Below are 20,334 nucleotides of genomic sequence, written 5' to 3'. Positions count from 1 at the left end.
ATAGCCTCAGAGTAAAGATCAAATCAAGGGGTTGGCTATCAGACTCTTTCTTAAAACTTCAGAAACATTAAAGGTGGTGCCTAGTAGACACTCTCAGTTAGTCAAAAGTGCTTCTAGTAATCTTAAGGACATGGTCCCAAAAAGATCTAATCTCAAAATAGCTATGAAAAAGTCTAAAGGGTGAGCCTGTCTCAAATTGTGGATGTGATTTCATCTAATGGAGTGGACTATAAATCTAATACATAGAAAGACCACAGTTTTTTTTAAGGGACTTGTATCGGCTCAGACTAAAAGAGACTGAGATTGTCCAAATTGCAAGAAACTTGGACCCCAGGTTTCTATGGGTAGGAAACAGGCTGAGGAAACTATTCAGCTATAAATACAGGCTGTTTTTCATGGAAAAGAGGATATCTCAGAAAGTACAGCCAAGACCCCTGAGGATGGAACTAAGAGCCTCAAAGAGCAATGAACTAGAAAGCCACTTCACAGAGCAGAGCCAGGCCCTAATCAAGGAACATTCCTTGTCCCCAGTGTAAAGGATCTGGTTACATGTGCCCAGTTGGATTTCAGAATTGCTATGAACCAATGATTGTTATGTACACAGTTGGATAAACATAATGTGTTATATACATACAACTGAATATTGTTCAGCCTTGAAAAGGAACGTCTAACACATGCTTCAACATGAATGAAAACTTGAAGACATTATGCTAAGTGAATGAAGCTAGTCACAAAAGGACAAACACTGTATAATTCCACTCAAATGAGGTGCTTAGAGTAGTCAAATACATAGAGACAGAAAGCAGAATGGTGGCTGTCAGGGGCTGCAAGGAGGGGAGGAATAGGGAGTTGTTGTTTGATGTGTACAGTTTCAGTTGGAGATGATGAAAAAGTTCTGGAGATGGATGGCAATGAAGATTGTACAATAATGTGAATGTCCTTAATACCACTGAACTGTACAATTAAAATGGCTAAAATGGTAAAGTTTATGTAATGTATATTTTTAGTTTTTGTTTTTGTTTTTTTTATCCTCACTTGAGGACATTTTTGCATTTATCTTCAGATAGAGCAGGAGGAAGAGAGGGAGAAAGAGAGAGAGAGAGAGAAACATCGATGTGAGAGAGACACCTGGAGTAGTCACCACCCACACGACCCCAACCAGGGCCAGGGACAAACCGCAACCTAGGTAAGTGCCCTTAGCGGGAACCAAACCCAGGACTCTCTGGTCCACGGACCAAGGCTCTAACTGCTGAGCCACACTGGCCAGGGCTAGCTTTGTTTTTTAATGCTCATATGAAGATATGTTTCTATTGATTTTTAGAGAGGGGGGGAGGGAGGGACAGAAAGAAAGATTGATGTGACAGAGAAACATTGATTAATTGCCTCCCGTATGCACCCCAACCAGAGATCGAACCCATAACCCTTTGGTATACCACATGACACTCCAACCAGGGCTATAATGTGTATCTTGCAACAATTTTTTTTCTTTATTGATTTTTTTTTTTAAGAGAGAGGAAGGGAGAGGGAAAGAGAGATAGAAATATCGATGAGAGAGAACATTGACTGGTCACCTCCTGCACGGCCCTCACTGGAGATCGGGCCCACAACCTGGGCATGTGCCATGACTGGGAATCGAACTGGTGACCTCTTGGTACATGGGTCAATGCTCAACCACTGAGCCACACTGGCCGGGCTCTTTGAGCATTAACCCATGTACCAAGAAAGAGGTCATCAGTTCGATTCCCAGTCATGGCACATGCCCAGGCTGTGGACCAGATCCCCAGTGGGGGGCATGCAGGAGGCAGCCAGTCAATGTTCTCTCTCATCGATGTTTCTATCTCCCTCTCTCACTTCCTCTCTCTCTAAAATCAATAAAGAAAAAAAAAATTTTTTTTTAAGAAATCAATGTGTTTGTTTACTTGCTGTCATAAGTCCCCTATCAGAAAGAAAGTCCCAGAGATACATGGGATTTATTCATCACTGCAATTCCAATGCCTAAAACAGTGCTGGGAAAATAAAAATCACTTTGCAAATTGTTGTCGAATGAATGAAGTGAATGAATGTCTTTCCATTATATCCAGATGCTTAGGCCTCATGCAAGCTGGCTTTTCTCAGCTTCTGTTTTTATTGGTCTCAGATTTCTTCTCTCCACTGGCTCTGATTAATGTCACCCAGCCTGAGAACTCTGACATGACTAAAAGAACTTCAGAAATCCTCTAATACAATCCCCTCATTTTCCAAGTAAGAAAAATGAGGTCCATTGACATCTCCCCAGGGATGTCCTTTCTCAAATCATTTGTTGGTCTCAACACTCTTACTTTCCTGAGCCTGTTTATTTATCTTTAAAATATGGATAATAACCACCCTGCCTGTTTCACTGAGTTGCTGTGTGAATGATATAAAATCATGTGACTTTCTTAAATCTTACTAGCCTCAGGGATGAAAATTAAATATCATGATAACAATCACAGATAGTAACTTTGGGCCTGTGGTGGCTTCACATAGGCTGATTCGAGCTCTTAAATAACTGAGCTTTTTAATTTGTTCACAATTTAGACACTTGCTATATCAACAAATTCCCTCTCAACTTTATATAATTGTTATAATTGCAGATAACAAGACAAGTATGGTTATCTATTGCTGGGTAACAAACCACCTCAAAGCTTAGGGGCTTTAAACAACGTTATTGTTTTTCACGATTCTGTTAGCTGTGTGGTTCTTCTGCTGATTTCGCCTGGGCTCATTCCTGTAGCAACATTCAGCCTATGGCTATGCTGGGGACTGGGTTCAGCAGGAGTAGCTGGGGCAGCTGGGCCCCTCTCTCCTCTTGATCTTTCATCCCAGGCTTCTTCATGACATGGCATTCTAGGGGTGGAAGCTGCAAAGCTTCTTGAGGCCTAAATTCCAGGCCTTGTACAACATCACTTCTACCATATCCAACTAGTCAAAGGAAGTCACAAGTCCAGCCTACCACATCCCAGGGGGCAAGAACAGATTCCACTTCTGGGGAGGAGCGATGAAGTCACATTGCCAAGGGCTGTGCATTCTGAAATGGGAGGAACTTGGGGCCATTAAAACAATTGTTTTGATTCCTCATTGTATTATTTTCATAGCTCAGATCAATGTAAGTTAGTGATATAATTCTGATTTTTAAAGCATAAAGGGAAGTAGTAATCAAACAAAGCTACTCTCAAATAGCTCTGTTATAAGATTGTTTATAAAGTCAATTCTCAAATAGCCTTTTCTTGTTGTTATTGTTAATACTCACCCAAGGATAGTTTCCATTTAATTTTTAGAGAGAGTGGAAGGGAGAGAGGGAGGAGGAAAAAACAGAGAGAGAGAGAGAGAGAGAGAGAGAAACATCAATGTTTCAATTAGTTGCCTCCTGAATGTTCCCCAACCTGGGGCCAGGGATTGAACCTGCAACCCAGGTAGTATCCTCGACCAGGAATCGAACCTGAGACCCTTCAGTGCGAGGGCTGACACTTTAACCATGGGGCCACAGCAGCCAGGTTCAAATAGCCTTCTTATTTTTAGTTTTTGTTAATCCTCACCCGAGGATATTTTCCATTAGTTTTTAGATAGAGTGGAAGGGAGAGAGAGAGAGAGAGAAACATCAATATGAGAGAGACACATTGATTGGCTGCTCCTAAAAGACCCTGACCAGGATTGAACCTGCAACCCAGGTGCATGCCCTTGACCAGGAATCAAATCCACAACCCTTTGGCTCACAGGCCAATGCTCTAACCACTGAGCCAAACTGGCCAGGGCTCAAATTGCCTTTTTATAAGATTGTTATAAAAATTAACAAATGTGTATCCTTTGCCCTACATATACACACTAGAGCCAGTGGCTATTCAATTTCTAGTTCTTTTTAATGTAGAAACTTTCCTTCCACTTTCTAGTTAGCTATGGCAGTACTTTCATCAGTATTTTAGCTTGGCAGTTACCTAAGTTTCCTACTTATTTTGGCCAACTGCCACCTAGAATATTAAGTTCCGTGAGACAAGCTGTCAAAGGCAACACTCCTGGAACTGCCTATTGCATTTTTTTCCACACTTCTTGGGAATAGCAGAGCTCCTACAGAGCAAAGCAATCTCCTCTGAATCTAGAAGGGAAAATCCCAGGAAGAGCCAGACTCCAACCTGCAGCTTCTGATAAAGTCTACAGAACTACTTTTTAATAGCTGGATGGGCATTAACTTTTAATGGGTCCTTTTTAGTTGCTCAATGATTTTTGGAACCAACAGATATTTTGTAAGAACTGAGAAAAAAAAGAAAAAGAAAAAAAAAAACTTAAATTTATTTGGAGGAATATTTCTGGATTTTTTTCTTTTTCATCAAAAGAAACGCAAACTAATTCTTTCATCTACTTTTAACAATTTGTTAAAGAACTTGGACAGACTCAGTTCAAGTCCCAAAGTACAAAAATTGTTGAAGCTAGCATTTGTTTTTACACATCTTGAAAAACTGCCATTATAGACAAAAGATGTTAAAAATCTGGTGGCATAAGAGGAGTCCAGAATAAGAAAATAATTAACTAAAGTAAGTAAGCTTTCTGAGTTATCCATAAATACTTCTAAATTTGAATTACTATTCATGTCAAAACATTACTCTGAGATTTTATGATCACTGTATTTGGTACTATTGACTTAGCTAATAACATTTGTTCACAAGTAAATAAAACAAAATACATAGAAGGAGAAATTGGTGCCAAATAATAAGTTATCAAATTTTCTGCTCAAAAGGAAAAGTAATAAACAACAGATTTCTATGATAAATTAAGGAGAATTTAATGTAATTTTAATTTTCTATTGAATCTAATATTCTAATTCTCATTACTAACTTTCAAAGTCTTATAATGTGCAATTATTTAATGAAAGCTATCAAATATTTTCATATAAGGAACATGGTATGGTTCCAATCTATTTTATTTATGAATGATCATTATTTAGGTATATAAATCCACATGTGTTTTATGACTTAAACTTATCTAAAACCCTCTTAAATTTAATTAATTATAAACTTTTGAAAAGCATGCACCTTTTCCACATTCCTTTTACTATATTAGATATAATAATATAATTGATTTTCTCTCTTTTTTTTTTAATTATAATTTTTTTTCAACGCTCACCCGAGGACATTTTTCCACTTATCTCAGATAGAGTGAGAAGGAGGGAGAGAGCAGGAGAGAGAGAAAGAGAGAAATATTAACGCGAGAGCAACATATGGACTGGTTGCCTCCCACACTACCCGACCAGGGCCAGGGAAGAACCGCAACCAAGTTACATGCTATTGACCGGAATTGAACTCAGGACTCTTTGGTCTGCCGGCTGGGCTGACGCTCTAACCGCTGAGCCAAACCAGCCAGGGTGATTTTTTCTTTTGTGGCTGTTGTTTAGATTTTCATTTATATAGTCAGACACTAACTTTTAAGTTTTTGGATATATCACTTTTTCCAAGGGTTTCCCCCAGGGTACTATAAATTTGCAATGAGACGGAAGTATGGGCCAGTGAGTAAGAAAAATTTCCAGGAATGAATCCTTGCTAAAGATTGCACACAATTGAATATTTCGCATTTTAAGTTATTCTTATTATGTTATCTCCGAAGGGTCAGGCATTAAGCTTTCACTCATCCTGATCACCTTAATTAGACTTGTTCCAGATTTATGAAGACTATAAAATTAGGAAACTTTCATTAAAAAAAAATTAAACTCCCTGGATGGTTTCCCAAAGCACATCCAGCTTTACTTAAGACTTTATTATTTCAGCTAGTTGGATACATTTTATCCACAGCTCTAGGCAGGTCTGTAAGAGTTCTGTGACTGACGCCTAATGGAACCAATTTTCACTCTGGCAGAACAAATTCAAGTTCTAATACTAACTTGAATTCCGGTTTCCTTTGGATGCCAGGAATAAGATCCTTCAGGAAGAAAATGTATCAGAGCATCTGCCTATTAAGCGATATTCCATTTATTTTATCTAAATAGCTAGCAGGAACAATTGACTAAAGTAAAATCTAAAATAGAAAACAAATAGTTTTTTTTTTAACTACTGAATTTGCTTTATTCCTTTTTTAGATTTCTTTCCCTCTTCTCCTTCTCAGCCTCAATTCTTTACAAACTTTCCTTATCTCAACTGAGGACCACAGATCTTTTTAAATAGGAACAAATGTTTCAGTACACTCACCCGCCTACGCTAACAATCATATTACAGTCACAATCCGTTGGCCATCACCTACATTTTTATTACCCTGCGTCGAATGAACATTGCTGCACTTGGGTGTCCTCCTCTGCACTGGAAGAAAAAATAATAATTTAGATAGAACTCTAAAAGTTAGCATGTTTTGTCAATAGCTTCATTGTTCCTTGTGTCTATTCATCACATCTTGTTTGCTATTGAAATCTTTCCTTATTTTCCAACATTATTAAAGTCAGTCATTATTAAAGGCATCTCAAAAAGAGATACCTCTGCAACTTCTAAGATACTGTCAACTAAGAATATTTTCAATATTTCAAATTTTATTGTATTTTCAAGCTTCTGAAACAAGCATAATATTCTTGTGTATTGCCAATGATGAAATTTCATGTAGACAATAATATGATAGGAAAGATGATGCTGATATAATGATTTGGCATTGCCCTTAGATAACTGTACTCCTCTGAGAAAACCAGCAATGGTTTTCTTATTATCAGAACACATACAAGTATGTTTTCTCTTATATTTGAAGAAAAACCACTGGGAAAACAACTTAACAGTTATATATGTATTCATCTAGTTTCATTAAATATATAATTTGGGCACACATTTTTTTTATGACAATTACATATTATTCTAAAAGACCACTTAAGGGATTATTGTATTGTTTTAGTTTTAGTTTTCACAAAAATCAAATTTAATTAAAGCTTCATGAAAAAACCAAAAATAAAAATTATTCCACAGTTCCTAAGTTTCCCCTCCTTCAATAGGAATTACTTACGTAATTTGAACCAGATAGTTTAAATTGTTGGAGGTAAAGCTCAGTGAATAAGACTCTATACAGAATGCATGCACTGTTTTAGTCATTTCCAATTTATGTAAAGCAGTTTTGCCAAAAAATGTCTGCAAACGAGAAGCCATCATTCTGAACATTTGGAACAATTATGGTTTGTTTGTATTATTTGTTGATATTGATATAAAAATACTGATTAAACTATTTATTAATGCTATTTTCCATTTAATCACAAAGAAATAAACTCAAAGTAAAGGTTTACTGGTTTACCAAAGATCCCTGATGAAAGGCACACACAGCCTAAAACAAAGTAAATCCTCAACAGTGTTGTTCAATGGAAACTTAAAACATGAGCATGGATTTATAGGTCATACATTGCAGGCTGATTAGGGAAAAGGCTGCATATAATGTATATGTGTGTGTTTTGTGTGGGAAAGAAAGCCAGAAAGAGGAAGGGGAGAGCCAACCATAACCATATAATGAGAGTTATCTCTCTTAGGAGATTTATTAATGGAAAGTGGAGAAAAAGATAACTTCATGACTTTTCTCTCTGGTGACAATACAATACCAGGAAAAAAACAGCTATCATATATAATTTACTATAGAATCTCTTGTCTTAGAAAGAGACTAGAGGGAATAAAAACTCTGTTGCATGTGTATATATGTACAGATGCATATACACATTTTTCTGAAATTTTTATCTCAAATCTGCTTTACATCAAAATGAGTTGTGCTTCAAACAGGGGCTTTGTGAGAAAGAACCTTCTAAAAACTTTCCTCAACCCAGCAAATGCTTTAAAGGTGAACTAATGAGCAGTATCTTTCAATTATATAAACCTGATCCAAGAAGGGCTGCCTCTCTGTCTTTTGATTTTCCAAGAAAATTCTCTGGCTTTTAAGCAACAAAGGAAAGCCTTCTCCATCCTTCCTTCTCTCCCTCCCTACCTCTCCACAATTGACCACTCCATTTTTCCTAGTTTTTTTCTTTTTAAATAAAGATCTGTCTCCCTTTTTCTTTTGACTTCCCTCTTCCTACTTCCACAACCATTAAGTTTGTCTAAAAAGGATTTTCCTCGTAGGACCCTTAACACATCGACGTGGGAAGGGGGCACCTGCTAGCCGGGGATTTGGCCCACTAACCCGGGTGGTCCCCACTCCCTCTTTGCGCTCTCTGCTCTCCTTACTTCTCTGGGGGTCCCCGAGGCCTGAGAACCCCAGAAAGGGCTCGCGGTTAAGTTTGCTCTGGCACCGCGCAGTGTGTCTACCAACTTAGGCTTTTCCCCAGGGAAAACTGCGAAAGCCTCCAAGCGTGTCTGCAAGTGCTTCTTCTGGTCGGCTTGGAAGTCTCCGAGCCCGCGGAATGGCGGCCCACTCTTCCGGCCCCGGCTTCGAAGGAACCTGAATCTGGGGTCAATTCCAGGCGTACTGAGCCCCAATACCCTAGCGCCCACATGTGCGCATTAGAGAAAGCGCGGGATGGGGCTTACATGGATCGTGTGGCCTCGGGTGACCCGTGGAGAGGTGGAGACCCACGCCGTGAGAAGCACAAGGAAGGGGGGGGTGGGGAGAGGGATAAAGGTTGCCCCACTCTAGGCCCCAAAGAGTGCAAATGTGAGCGCGGATAGCTTTCCCAGGAAAAACATGGGGGGCGGGGGGTTAGCAAGGACGTTTGTTTTGGTTTTTCGTCTGTTTGCCTCCCAATTAAAAGTGGCCGCCTAGGCGACAGCTTTGCGGTTTTCACAGTGTAAAACGGATTAGAGAAATAGCTCCAGCCCCTCTCGACTTTCGCTTGCGGTTTGCAACCCCCGGCGCGGGTAAGACCCAGCAGCACCTGCCGGAGCGAGCTTCCCCGGCGGTAGCTGAGAACCACAGCCGCTGCTTCCAGGGGGCGGGCCGGCAGGGTGGAGCCAAGGCCGCGCCCCTGGGGAAAGGAGGTTCCCACGGTCCTGATCAACTTCACGCGGGGCGACAGTCCGCCTCCTCTCCCCCTCGCCCTCCCTTGGCACTCGCGCTCGGGCTTGGGCTCTCCTCCGGGGTTCGAGGTCCAGGGGGTACGGGAGGCCTGGGGCAACGCACTGGATCTCCCTCTCCAGGAAGTGGAGCTGGGAAAAGCAAAGAACTGAGAAGTCCCAGTTCGATTCCTGGTCAGTACTCATACCCCGGTTGGTGGCTTGGTCGGGGCGCGCAGGAGGCGGCCAATCGATATTTCTCTCTCACATTGATGTTTCTATCCCTCGCTCCTTTCCTCTCTCTAAAACATCAATAAAAACATTTAAAGGGGGGGGGGAAATGACTGCAGATTGCAGTGGCACGAGTTGTGTTCTTAGTGTCCCGTTGAGGGCTCTTAGGTTTTCCTACGATCCTCGAGTTCGCTGAGCACACATATCCAAGAAACGATTAGTTCACACTCACATTTAGTTAAAAAGAAAAAAATAAAACCGCTCTTTCATCCTTTCCATGTTCCCTTCTTTCACCAAATAAACAAAGCGCCCTGACGAGCTTGGGCTGAAGCCGGGGGCGCCCACGATAAGCAAGGAATGGTTCTCCACGGCCCACCGCTCCTTCCTAGCCTCGTGCAGCCGCACCTGCCCTTGAGTTTGCGGGATATAGGCTCTGAATGCGATTCCAGGGTCGGCCAGTGTCATCCTGAACGCTAGGATCCGAAACACCCATGGATAGATCAGCCCTCGGCGACCCTTTCCCACTAGTCTTTAATAAACGATATGAAAGGTTGGTTTCAAGTTAAAGAAACGTCGTTCTGGCCTTTCCGCCCTGACGCGTGACTTACACAACCTTTTTTCTACCTTTATACCTGCAAGGAACTATCCATTGTGATTGTCGAAATCAATAGCGGGGCATCCGCGGACGAGGTCCTGTAGGTAATGGGGCCAAGAGATCAAGGAAATAGAAGCAGGTCCAGCAGATTCCGACCGTTCCGATAGCCAGGCCCGCTTAGCGAGGGAAACTTGCAGCGGGTAGAACCTGGGAGCCGAACATGCGAGTAGGAACCCGGACGGTTCCACCTTAAGAGCAAGTGAAGCGCGGCGGCTGTGGAGGCGCCCGACACCTGCAGGAGGCGCTGCTGCTCCGCGGTTCCCCCGGCGGCGCGGCGCGCCGCCTCCTTGCTGTTCCCGGGCCTTGGTCTCCGGAGGGGGTGGGGACGCTGGGGGAGGAAGGGAGCGAGTGCAGCCGTTAGGTAAGGAACCCGAGCCCTCCGGATTTTGAACCGGCCTCAGTGAGGCGTTAGCTGGAAGGAGCTTTCCGTACTTTGGCCGCGAGAGGAAATGTGGGGAGGGACCCTCCCTGCCCCCACCGCCTGCCTCCCGCCACCTCTGCTCCAGGACCCAGCCTTACTTCCCAGACCCTTTGTTCTCCAGGTTGGGCGCTGCTGGGTGGGGGGGTTCCGCAGGGAAGAGGTCCCCGTGCGCCGCTCGGAAGGGAAGGGACTCTTGTCTTACTCCTTCCCCAACGCCCCAGCCCCAGCCCTGACCCTCCCCATACTAGTCCTCCAGACCCCACAGCCCCTTCCTCCGCGTCCCCACGCTGCCTTTCCGACCCAGATTCCAACAGTCCCCGAGGTCCCGCTCCCAGGCCTTCTCGGCCTCCCTTCCCAGTCCTCCGCCACCTCCGAGGTCTCTGGGTGGAGAGTGAGAGAGGCAGAAGCAAAGGGGTGGAGAAAACGTGTCGCCTTTGCGGCCCGGAGAATCCCCAGGGACGCTTTTAGGCGCCCCCCCTCCCCCCCAACTCCCGGAACTAGCGGCAGAGGAAGGGGTTCCTGGCGCCGCCGCAAGGCAGAGGGCCCGAGCCCCCTTGTCGCTGTGGAGCCCAGTCTCGGGTGCACATCCACACCGCCGGGCCCCGAGCTCCCACTGGAGACAAGGGGACACCGTGGTTCGCGCCCGGGGGAGGTGCACTGCAATCGAACGCCCCCTTCTTCCTCCCACCCATTGTGTCCCGCCCCCCCCGGCCCCCCCGCCTCAGCGGTGCGCGACACAGGGCTCCCGCGATTGTATCTTGAGTGCAGTTATAACTGCGCTCAGCTTAATTTCTCACTCGGGAGAAAGCGGCATGGCGTGAAGCGAGGGGACAGGGATGCGCAGGGAGGAGAGCAGCTGGGGCGGAAAAGTGAACGGAGAGGTAGTAGGACAAGGCCGAGCCGTGAGGTCCTCTTGGAGTCCGGAGTCCGAGTTAACGAGGCAGGACCGCCCGCAGGCACACGCCCTGGCCCAGACTGAGTCCTCCACGTCCTCAAATCCTGTGTAGGCGTCTTCACACAGTGCCATCCAGGCACCCAGCACGTACACGACTACGAATGGTGCTCCTCGCGAGCCAGGTCACAAAGCAGGTGTCCTCCTCCCCCTGGAGCAGTGGAGGCGGCGCTGGGCCCTCAGCTCTAGGCTTGCTAGAGTCCCCCTCGGTCCTCTCCCGTGACCCTGGACCTCACAGGCTAGCTGAGAGCCGTGCCAGCAGTTCTCTCGGCGGCGGGTTCCCCGAGACACACCCTGTCCCCACCCCTGAGAGCTGGCGGCCAGCTTGGGATGCCAGGCGGCCAGGCGGGCGCCCTGCCAAATTCCGAGTTCCTCTCCAGGAGACGGAGAGTTGCATCCCAGGCTCGGGAAAGCCCGTAGTTTGGGCTCCCCACTCGCAGGAAAACCTCCCCCTCCCCCCATCCCAGGCGTCAGGGACGTCTCTGCAGGTTGAATTTCTGCTCCCTATCACTTCATTTTAATTAATCTTTTAAAACACCGCTGTCACGTCGCTTGCAGAAAATTAATCAAACCTGAATCCTTGTTGCATAGCAAGAATTTCGATCCGAGTCTTTTAAAAAGGACTTGACTTTGCAAAGTCACGTCTTTTACAGTTCCCTCATTTCCCCTTTAGCAAGGGAAATATCGCAAAAGTCAAGACATGTTTGTTTGGTTCTTTCTATCTTCAGAGTGAAACTTTGCTTATTTCTGATCTTTATTTTCTGTCTTTGAGCAAAACAATAGCGAGATAAATTACCTACGTCTGTTAATTCAAAATATAATTAGTTGGAATGATCTTCGTTCAAGAGCCCAAATAAACTAAGATAATCTTAATTTTAATGTGACATGACCCCTATTTTTCCTTGTGAATAATGAGAATAAAGCAGTCATTAATTAATACCAAGATATCTCCATAGAAGATGGTATCTGGTCTCCCTGAGACGCTGAAACATCAGTTGTATTAGTAATTGATACTGTATAATTGAACATGGAGATAGTCGTTTATTTTTAACCTCAAAGCTCAGAGTATATTTGGTGATTACTGAGCTCCTAATAATTAATTTTGTTCCTTCTTGCTGCATAAATAATTCTTGATTCCCAGTTCCCATTCAACACAGAGGCTTTTCATTAAAAGTTGCCCCTCAAAATATAAGGTCGTGAAGCTACATTGTACATCAACCCATTTTATTTCATTATTTGTAACATATTTGCTCTTTATAGCATCTTGTTTTATTCACCTTTACGGCACTTTACCTAGGAGAATATATTTTAGCAGCTTTTTCTTTCTGTGTTCTGTTGGTTTAACTTAATATACAATTCTTAAGATTTCCGATCATTTAAGTTTCTGAGACTTGAGGATAAATTCCATTGAAGAATCAAACATTTTTTATAGTTAAGTTGCCTTAGGTTATACTCCCACCTACTTAATACAGCCCACATTATCTCACACTTTTCTATAGTTAAAAATATACTTTGCTCAAACACATTCCCTTTTTCCACCATGAATTGATTCTCTCTCAACAATTTCCTCAGTTTTACATTTACACATTAACTCAACTTTTGACATTAAAAAGAAATCCCCTCCCAAGAAATAGAGAAGTCTTCCAAATAATAATGGAAATTTAAATTCCATCTTTAAGGTATCTATTTCTTAGCATCAATTTGCTGATCCTCACTTTTTATTCAGTGGAGGAGGATAATATTTTTCTCATACATGGGGAGAAAAAAAGAAAAAAAACCCTCCCTATTGGCGATGGGAGGGACTCCCTATGTATTTCTCCCATATGTCTTCCCAAATAAGTATAATATTTTATACCACCTAAATATTCTTAGTACCTACACCTTATACTTGGTGCTCCTAAAGTGATGAAAAGTATATCAGTTTCCCACACTTATTTTCCCTTAAGAACAATTAAAACTTTAGGTCAATATATGATAGTAAGTCTCTGCTCTTGGATTTTATATTTCCCCACTATAATTTAGACTGAAATGGGATTAAAACAAGATCTAGAGTTCTAATCTTGGTTGATGTTTTGGTGTATTCACCATAATGAGTCCTGTTCCCTGGGGTCATGAAGCTCCCAGATGTCAATCAAGCAAACTGATTCAGAAATGCCATTGTTCAACTCCCACGTCATTCGCCTTCCTCTCATTTTATTTAACAATACCAGAGTTCTCTGATCAGTCATTCGGAATATGAGGCATTATCTGGGGAAAATTCACAAAGTGTCTTGATCTTTCTTTGGTAGATACTGTTAAGGCGTTTCCGCAAAGCAGAAAGTGCTTGTTTATATTTCTGTCTTTGAGCCACACTACGGATAGAAAGAACCAATGAATACCACTTGGAAGAAATCATACCGTAAATCTGTCAAAAATTAATCCGTCCAGTTTAATGTTACATTTCTATTTTCATGTTGGAAGCACCCTGACTTGTCACCAGAGGAGAAGTATGACCAGGTCTGGGTCCATTTGACATGCCCCCACTTTCAACCTGTCTGTTTTACCCCATTTAATAATACTAATGTGTTTAGTCTACACTAGTTAACCAAGAATTTATTTGGGGGCAAGAAGAGCCAACCTTTGCCCCAGGAGCACTACCCAGCCCACTCAAACACGTCGGAGACTCTGCAAATCTCATTTCCCATCCGCAGCCCTGGGCCTCGGTCCCAGTTCTGGGACAATTCCCAAAGCCAACGGCGTTGACTGTGTCACTCGCCCGGAGCAGCCCAAATTAATAATCAACTTTACTGATTGAGGCTTTGAGCCTTGCTACTGAGTTCCCTGCAGGCGCCCAGTGCAGAGCCCAGCTCCTGAGAGGACTTCCATTTAGGGAGGCAGGCATGCGGGGAAGTTTCATGGGAAAAGCTGCGGCTTGTGTCTTTCACCTAGAGGGCTGCGAGGAAGGAGGTAGGTACCTACCCTCCCACTATGGGTTTTCACATCGGGATTCGCCTAGAGTCGCGAGAGCCTCTTAGGCTGAGTCTGCTAGATGCTCCTTCTTGCACGAGTCCTCGCTTTCACAGCGCCCATCTCCAAACGCACCAGCCTCGCGCCGGCTAGGTCTGGGTGCACACTTAGAGCCGAGGTGACAAAAGAAAGCAGCGGAGGTGGAGCCAATCTCTCGTAGGACTCGATCAATCACTTTAAAGTAAAGGGTTCAAAAGTTACAACCTCCTCTTGGAGGAAAGAGAACATGCTTCTTTCTGCAGCCTACGGATTCCCAGCAGCCGTTCGACAACCAGGAATCTTGGCCGCCCTTCGCAGGAGCCACTTTCCGGAGACAGCCTCTCCCGCCGTTGACAGAGCTGGCAGGTGGTAGTTGGCTCCGGGGACGACCCGCTATCCCTCATACGAACATGCACGCAGCCCCGACAAGCCGAGGTGCATGCTTTTCCCTTTCTCAGCAAGCGGACAGGCCTGTCTGCCCAGGGATGGCGGCACCGGGCCTTGCGGAAACCCGAGCTCCCTTCGACCTGCTCTTCAAGAAGGGGCGTGGTAGCCTGCCAGCAAGCTGCCCTGGAGGCAGGCAGAGTGAATTCCTCAGAAAACCCCTTTCGAAAACACCCAAACCTTCCAAAAGACCTGGCTCCGCTCCTCCCCCCAGCCTTGAGGCCTTCCAGGATGCCAGTCCCCTCCGCGCCACTGGACTGTCCCTCACCTGCAGACCTTACCAGGGCCTAACCATCTTTCTTCCCCACCCCCACTTTTAAAGCTCCATCTCCTCTCTGACCTTTCAGAGGCAGCAGCTAGGTTTGCCAGGGTGCTGCAGAGGAAATGAAATTGTTCTGGAGATTACAGTGGGGCTTTGGGCCAGGAGAATCCCCCACCTCTTTTCTCATGATTCCATGTTAAATGTAAACTTGTATTTCCCTTCACAAGAATAGACAAATTTTCTCGCTTATTTGCAGTTTTGCGAAGTTCTACACACAGATCAGTGAACCTTAAGCACCCTGTTTCAGACCCACATTGTTTGTCAGGGTTCCTGGGCAGTGAGCGTAATGACAGGTGAATCCAGCAGCCCCAAGGGAAGTCAGGCCTAACCCCCAAGACTTACAATAGGGCAGGGACTCAACGGTTCCCAAGCAGCTTCAAACAACAAGTACCCACCCTACAGTAGGCTTTCAGGATCCCAAAGCTTGTTTCTCAGTGACCTGGGACAGAGTACCCACCTGAATCCCTCCTCCCCCATCAGGAGATTCCTTTTCTTCAGTCACACAAGCAGGATTCTCTGCACTATGAGTCACCTGCCCAGACACAGCCAGGCCTCCTTTTAGCTTCAACAGGCCCTCACAGTGTAAGTTTATCCTACTTTCAACCTGCTTGTTCTTCCTGACATGATTTAGAAGAAGAGGAAGAAAATGGAAGAGGAGGAGGAGAAAGTCAGGGAGATACAGAATAAAAGGAGGCTAAAGAGGGACCACAGCAATTATCCCAATTGCCCGTAACTCAGTCTTTCCCACGCTCAAGAAGACAAAACTGGTTTCAATAACTCTAGTTTCCCAAAGTAACTTTTTAAAGTGATATTTTGCTCTTGGACCTGAATAGCACCAACCCAAAGAGAAGAAGGAGCAATGTAGCTTTAGGAAGATAAACAGCTCTATACGGCAGACTGGCCTCCCTGTAGCCAGTCATCATTCCACAGAGGGCCTTGGAGTTTCAAGCTGCAGGAGCCTAAGTGCTCTGTTGCACAACCAATCTCAGCCTTTACCCAGCCTTGGTCAGACCAAATTAGATTCAAAGGAAATGGAGATGCTTAGGGTTTCTTCTCCTGCCTTGACCATTCCTGGGTAAGGAGATCTTAGTACAGAAATATAGCTAGTCCCTACAACCATGCTCCAAGTGGGAGCTAGGCATCATAACTGGTAGCTAGGATGGAAGAAGACTGAAAGACTGATGATAGAAGAGGGGGGCAAAAAAAGGGTTTGCTTTTGCCCAACTCTGGGGTTCCAGTCTCCTACTCTATACTGATACCTTCCAGTCCATACTCAGTCACTCAGCTGACAGGGCAAAATAGACATCAGCCTCTGGTTTATCAGAAGGAGCATTGGGGGTGGGGTACCCTTTGCAACCCCAGGTTAGTGTATAAGGAAGGCTTTAATGGGTATGGGAAGATCTGGCAGAGGGAAAGAGAGGTCTGAGCAGCAGCCACAACCCCCAGTCACTCTGAGGAACTCATCCTCATTTTTTAAAAAAATCCTTTGTATGACGCTGCATGTCTTTTCCAGATATGTAGCAAACACACTGAGGGAGGAGGCAGTAGGCAGCTGCCGTGGCCACTGCTGCAGCATGCAGGCATCCAGCAGTGTGTCCCTAGCAGCAGACTTGGTGTCCCCAGTGTGAAGAGGCCAGGCCTTATCCATTAGGCTGTGACTGAAAACAATCCCCTTACTCCAAGCAGCCTCCACAGTGACTGCCCCAAATCCCTAAACAGATTCCTGGACTGAGAGAAATACAGTCCATAGCATGAATGTCTAAGAGTTGGTCTTGGTAGAAAAGAGAACAGAAAACCCCACCCAATTCTGATATCATGCACAAAATCATGTGTGGTAGGGGTATTTATGCCTGTATATATGACGGTTTCTTACTTTGGGCTCCAGAATAACATTTCAAAAATATTTCTGCCATACTAGCACCAAAGGCTGTTTTTACAGTCTTGCTATTGTGACTCAACCTTCTGTAAACCATATTGTGCATTTTTTCCCTCGATTTTAATGAAAGAAGAACTGTACAAAAGCAACTACTTTATCCCAGGGCTAAAACAAAGACTGGTACACAGGAAAGGAGCAGCCTTTCCAAAATATACTCTTCTCCAATTTTGGAGGAAAGCTCCTAGAGTGACCAGCCCCTAATTGTGGTTGATATTTAATCCTCCTTAGTACAAAGGCCCATCTTTTCACTAACCAGAACTGAGATATGACTAACCTTTAGAGTTATATCCCAAACTGGGAGTTGGGCTTTGACTTGGATTGTCTAGGCCTTTTCTAACCTGGACATAAAGGATCTGAAGAAAATCACCTTTTTTTTTTTTTTTTACCTTTGCAGCAAAGCATTCCTAATCACTTCAGCTTGTTGGCGAATTTTTATTCCCGTGTCCACTTGGGGTATTGAAATCGATCGCTGCAATATTTAATATATTACACTCCTAGGGTCATTGTTCTTCTAAAACGGAATTCTCTCCCTATGCCCTCAACTCAGGCTGGTTTCTCCCCTCCCACTCCCATCTGTCTAGGCCCTCTGTTTTTCTGTACACATAACGCCTTAAATTCTCAGCCCAGCCCTGCAACTTCACATTTATTTTGTTTTCCGGTATGGAAAATATTGAAAGCTCTAGACAGCGTGGCACTTAAAAGGGAAAATGAGGAGCACAGTAGATTGGAGAAAATTAACCTGCCACAAACAACCTCATTAAAGAGCTGCCTACCAAGAGTTAAGAATTAATAGCAAAATGGATGGGGGGGGGGGGGTTGGCCTCGAGTGAAGAGACCTTAAAACTGCTTTCCCTGAAAGGTGCATAATTTACAAGCCCAACCTAACATTCAGTTTTATTTCCCTTTCCTAGTGACCTGTCCCATAACCTTGTAATCCATTGCAGGGGCATTTTCTCTTTGGTCCTTTTCTTCTTTTTCACACATAGGTTTGCAAGTCCAAATACTTTCTGATATTTTTGGTTCAAAAATGCACTTAAATTGTTTGGGGCCTTTTAATTTTAATTTAGAAAGACACTTGAAGAGACTCCTGGAATACCCTTTGGGAACTGTTAGATGATTTGAAGAGTGCCCTTAAAAGAATTGTGTTTGGATAGGAGGGGTATGAAGGAGTCATGCAGAAAGCATGAAAAACCAGAGTGAGAACATTTTGTAGATTTAGTGTTCTGAGGGTGCTATGGTTTATTTTGCACATGAAGTTAAAATTTAAGTAAAGCCCATGTATATGGGCTATAAGTTGCTTTTCTAATGTCCTTTTGGGCATTGTATTCTATATTGGCATTTTATATGCATAATCTCATTTCAATGCAGAGCTGCATACTAAATCCTGGGGCAAGCAGATGAGAATGCAGTATGGATATTACACTCAATTTCATTGGCTTCAATGAGACTTTGCACATTGCGATTTCCATTGTAATGGCTTATCTTTGGCTGGAATTTTACACATTGACATGCTATTCCTTTAGCCAGGATCCTGAATGAAGAAACCATGTCAATGGAACAGCCATAATCATTCCATTCACATTATAGCAGGTAACTGGGATCAATGGTTCTAACGATATTTATAAAAAAAATTCCCTGCTTTTCTCGTAATAATTATTTTTGCACTTTTTTTTTCTTTAAGGAGATCACATGTAAAATCAACCTCAAAGAATACACTAAAGCACTGGTTCAAAACAGGAAGAGATAGGAAATTCACAATCAGAATGTTTCCAAATCATCTATAAATCCTTCCATTGTGTTAGAATATTATATTTAAGCCTACATGTTGCGTAGGATATATCCTACTCAGATAAACCAGCTACAGATTGGTACAATAGGACAAAATTTCAGAAGCCCTTGCAACCTCCCGAAGTCTACAAAATAAGTTATATTTGAGTTATACAAAATAAATTATATTTTCCTCCTATTTAAGAGTAATGTTAAATTATAGACCACAGATTGAAATATATAAGATAATATGAAGTGTTGATGTTTTAGGTAAAGTAGATTTTTCTGCTGTCATTTTTCTAAAGAAGATGACAGGAGTATATAACTAATTTCCTAGTTTACTTTATAAATTTGCATACATAAAAATGTAAAAAGATTTTTTTAAAAAGAACATAAGGATTAAAATATTTTTATTTTCTTAAAATTGTATAAGCAACAAAACAACTGAAAATTCAAATGTTAACCAAGCTTTAAAATTTTTTCTTATTTTGGAGGGGCTAAAAAGTACCACTTCTCTTTTTAAATTCAGATTTAAAATGTTCTGGTGATAATGAAGTATACCCTTTTAATTCTCAACCATATATGTTTAAGACTGTTTTTAAAAAGTCTTTATTATTAACAGAAAAAAAAATTGACATTGGCTTTCTGAAGACCAATTTGCCATGTGATATGTAACACTTGGAACAAAATTGAAAGCATCTCTGTGCATTTGCATCTGGCGATGTACTCCATGTTAGAGCTATAGCCATGTGTTTATAGAGTTGAGCTCTCCTGGTCTTGAGATACATGCTGTTTTTTATAGCCTAACCGGAATAGTTCAGCACATGCAAGACAAGAGGCTGGAAAGCCCTGGCCCCTCACCCTAGCAAGGAAGCTCAGGGTCACCACAGGCTCCCACGCGGCCTCTATCAGCACTGTTTTAAGTGCAGATTTTATCATTTCCACCTCTGGAAAAAGTATTGTTAATTATTTGTATTTCCCCATGAAAACTTCACCTGGGTGCAAGGGTTAGGGAGGAGGAAGGGAAAAGGAAAAGCTGAGAAAGTGGGAGAAAAGAAAAAAGAAGATAAAGAAAAAAGAGGAAAAAGTAAATAAACCTGGTCATGGCAATTCCTACTCTACCACACAGGTTTTACTTAGAATGGATATAATAACTAGACATCTGAAAGCGTAACCATCCACTGGTTTGCATTTTTTAATCCAAAGTAAAGAAAGAAAACTAATCTCACATTTGCACCACTGACAATCAGGGTATTCATTTGAAGGGGAGGAAAAAAGAGGCAGCAAGAGAGACATGAGGGAGAATGAAGGTAAAAACGTGCCTTTATTCCTGAGAGATCCAATAATCTAGGTCTTTTCTAGTCATTTCAGAGACTGAAACCCTTGTCTAACGACCAAGTTGTAGCCTTGAGATCTCTTACATATTTGTGTCATTTCTAACTTGCACAGGAAAGAGGGAGGGCAGCAACCTAAGCTTAGTGCAGTCTCTTCCATACTGTTTTTCCTCTCTACTGCTCATCCCTTACCTCAAGGATTGTGCTGTTCCTGGAGCTAACTTAAACTGATCTTAAAGAAGGCAAGCGCTAACAATGAAAACTATATTCCAACCTTTCAGTGCCCTACCTGTGCTTGTTCAACTGCCCATTCTCTAGGAAAACTGAGTTTGTTTGCTTGTTTTGATG

Source organism: Molossus molossus, unplaced genomic scaffold, assembly GCF_014108415.1.
Source record: "Molossus molossus isolate mMolMol1 unplaced genomic scaffold, mMolMol1.p scaffold_m16_p_1, whole genome shotgun sequence".
NCBI classification, from domain to species: Eukaryota; Metazoa; Chordata; class Mammalia; order Chiroptera; family Molossidae; genus Molossus; species Molossus molossus.
This window is presented reverse-complemented; position numbering follows the sequence as displayed.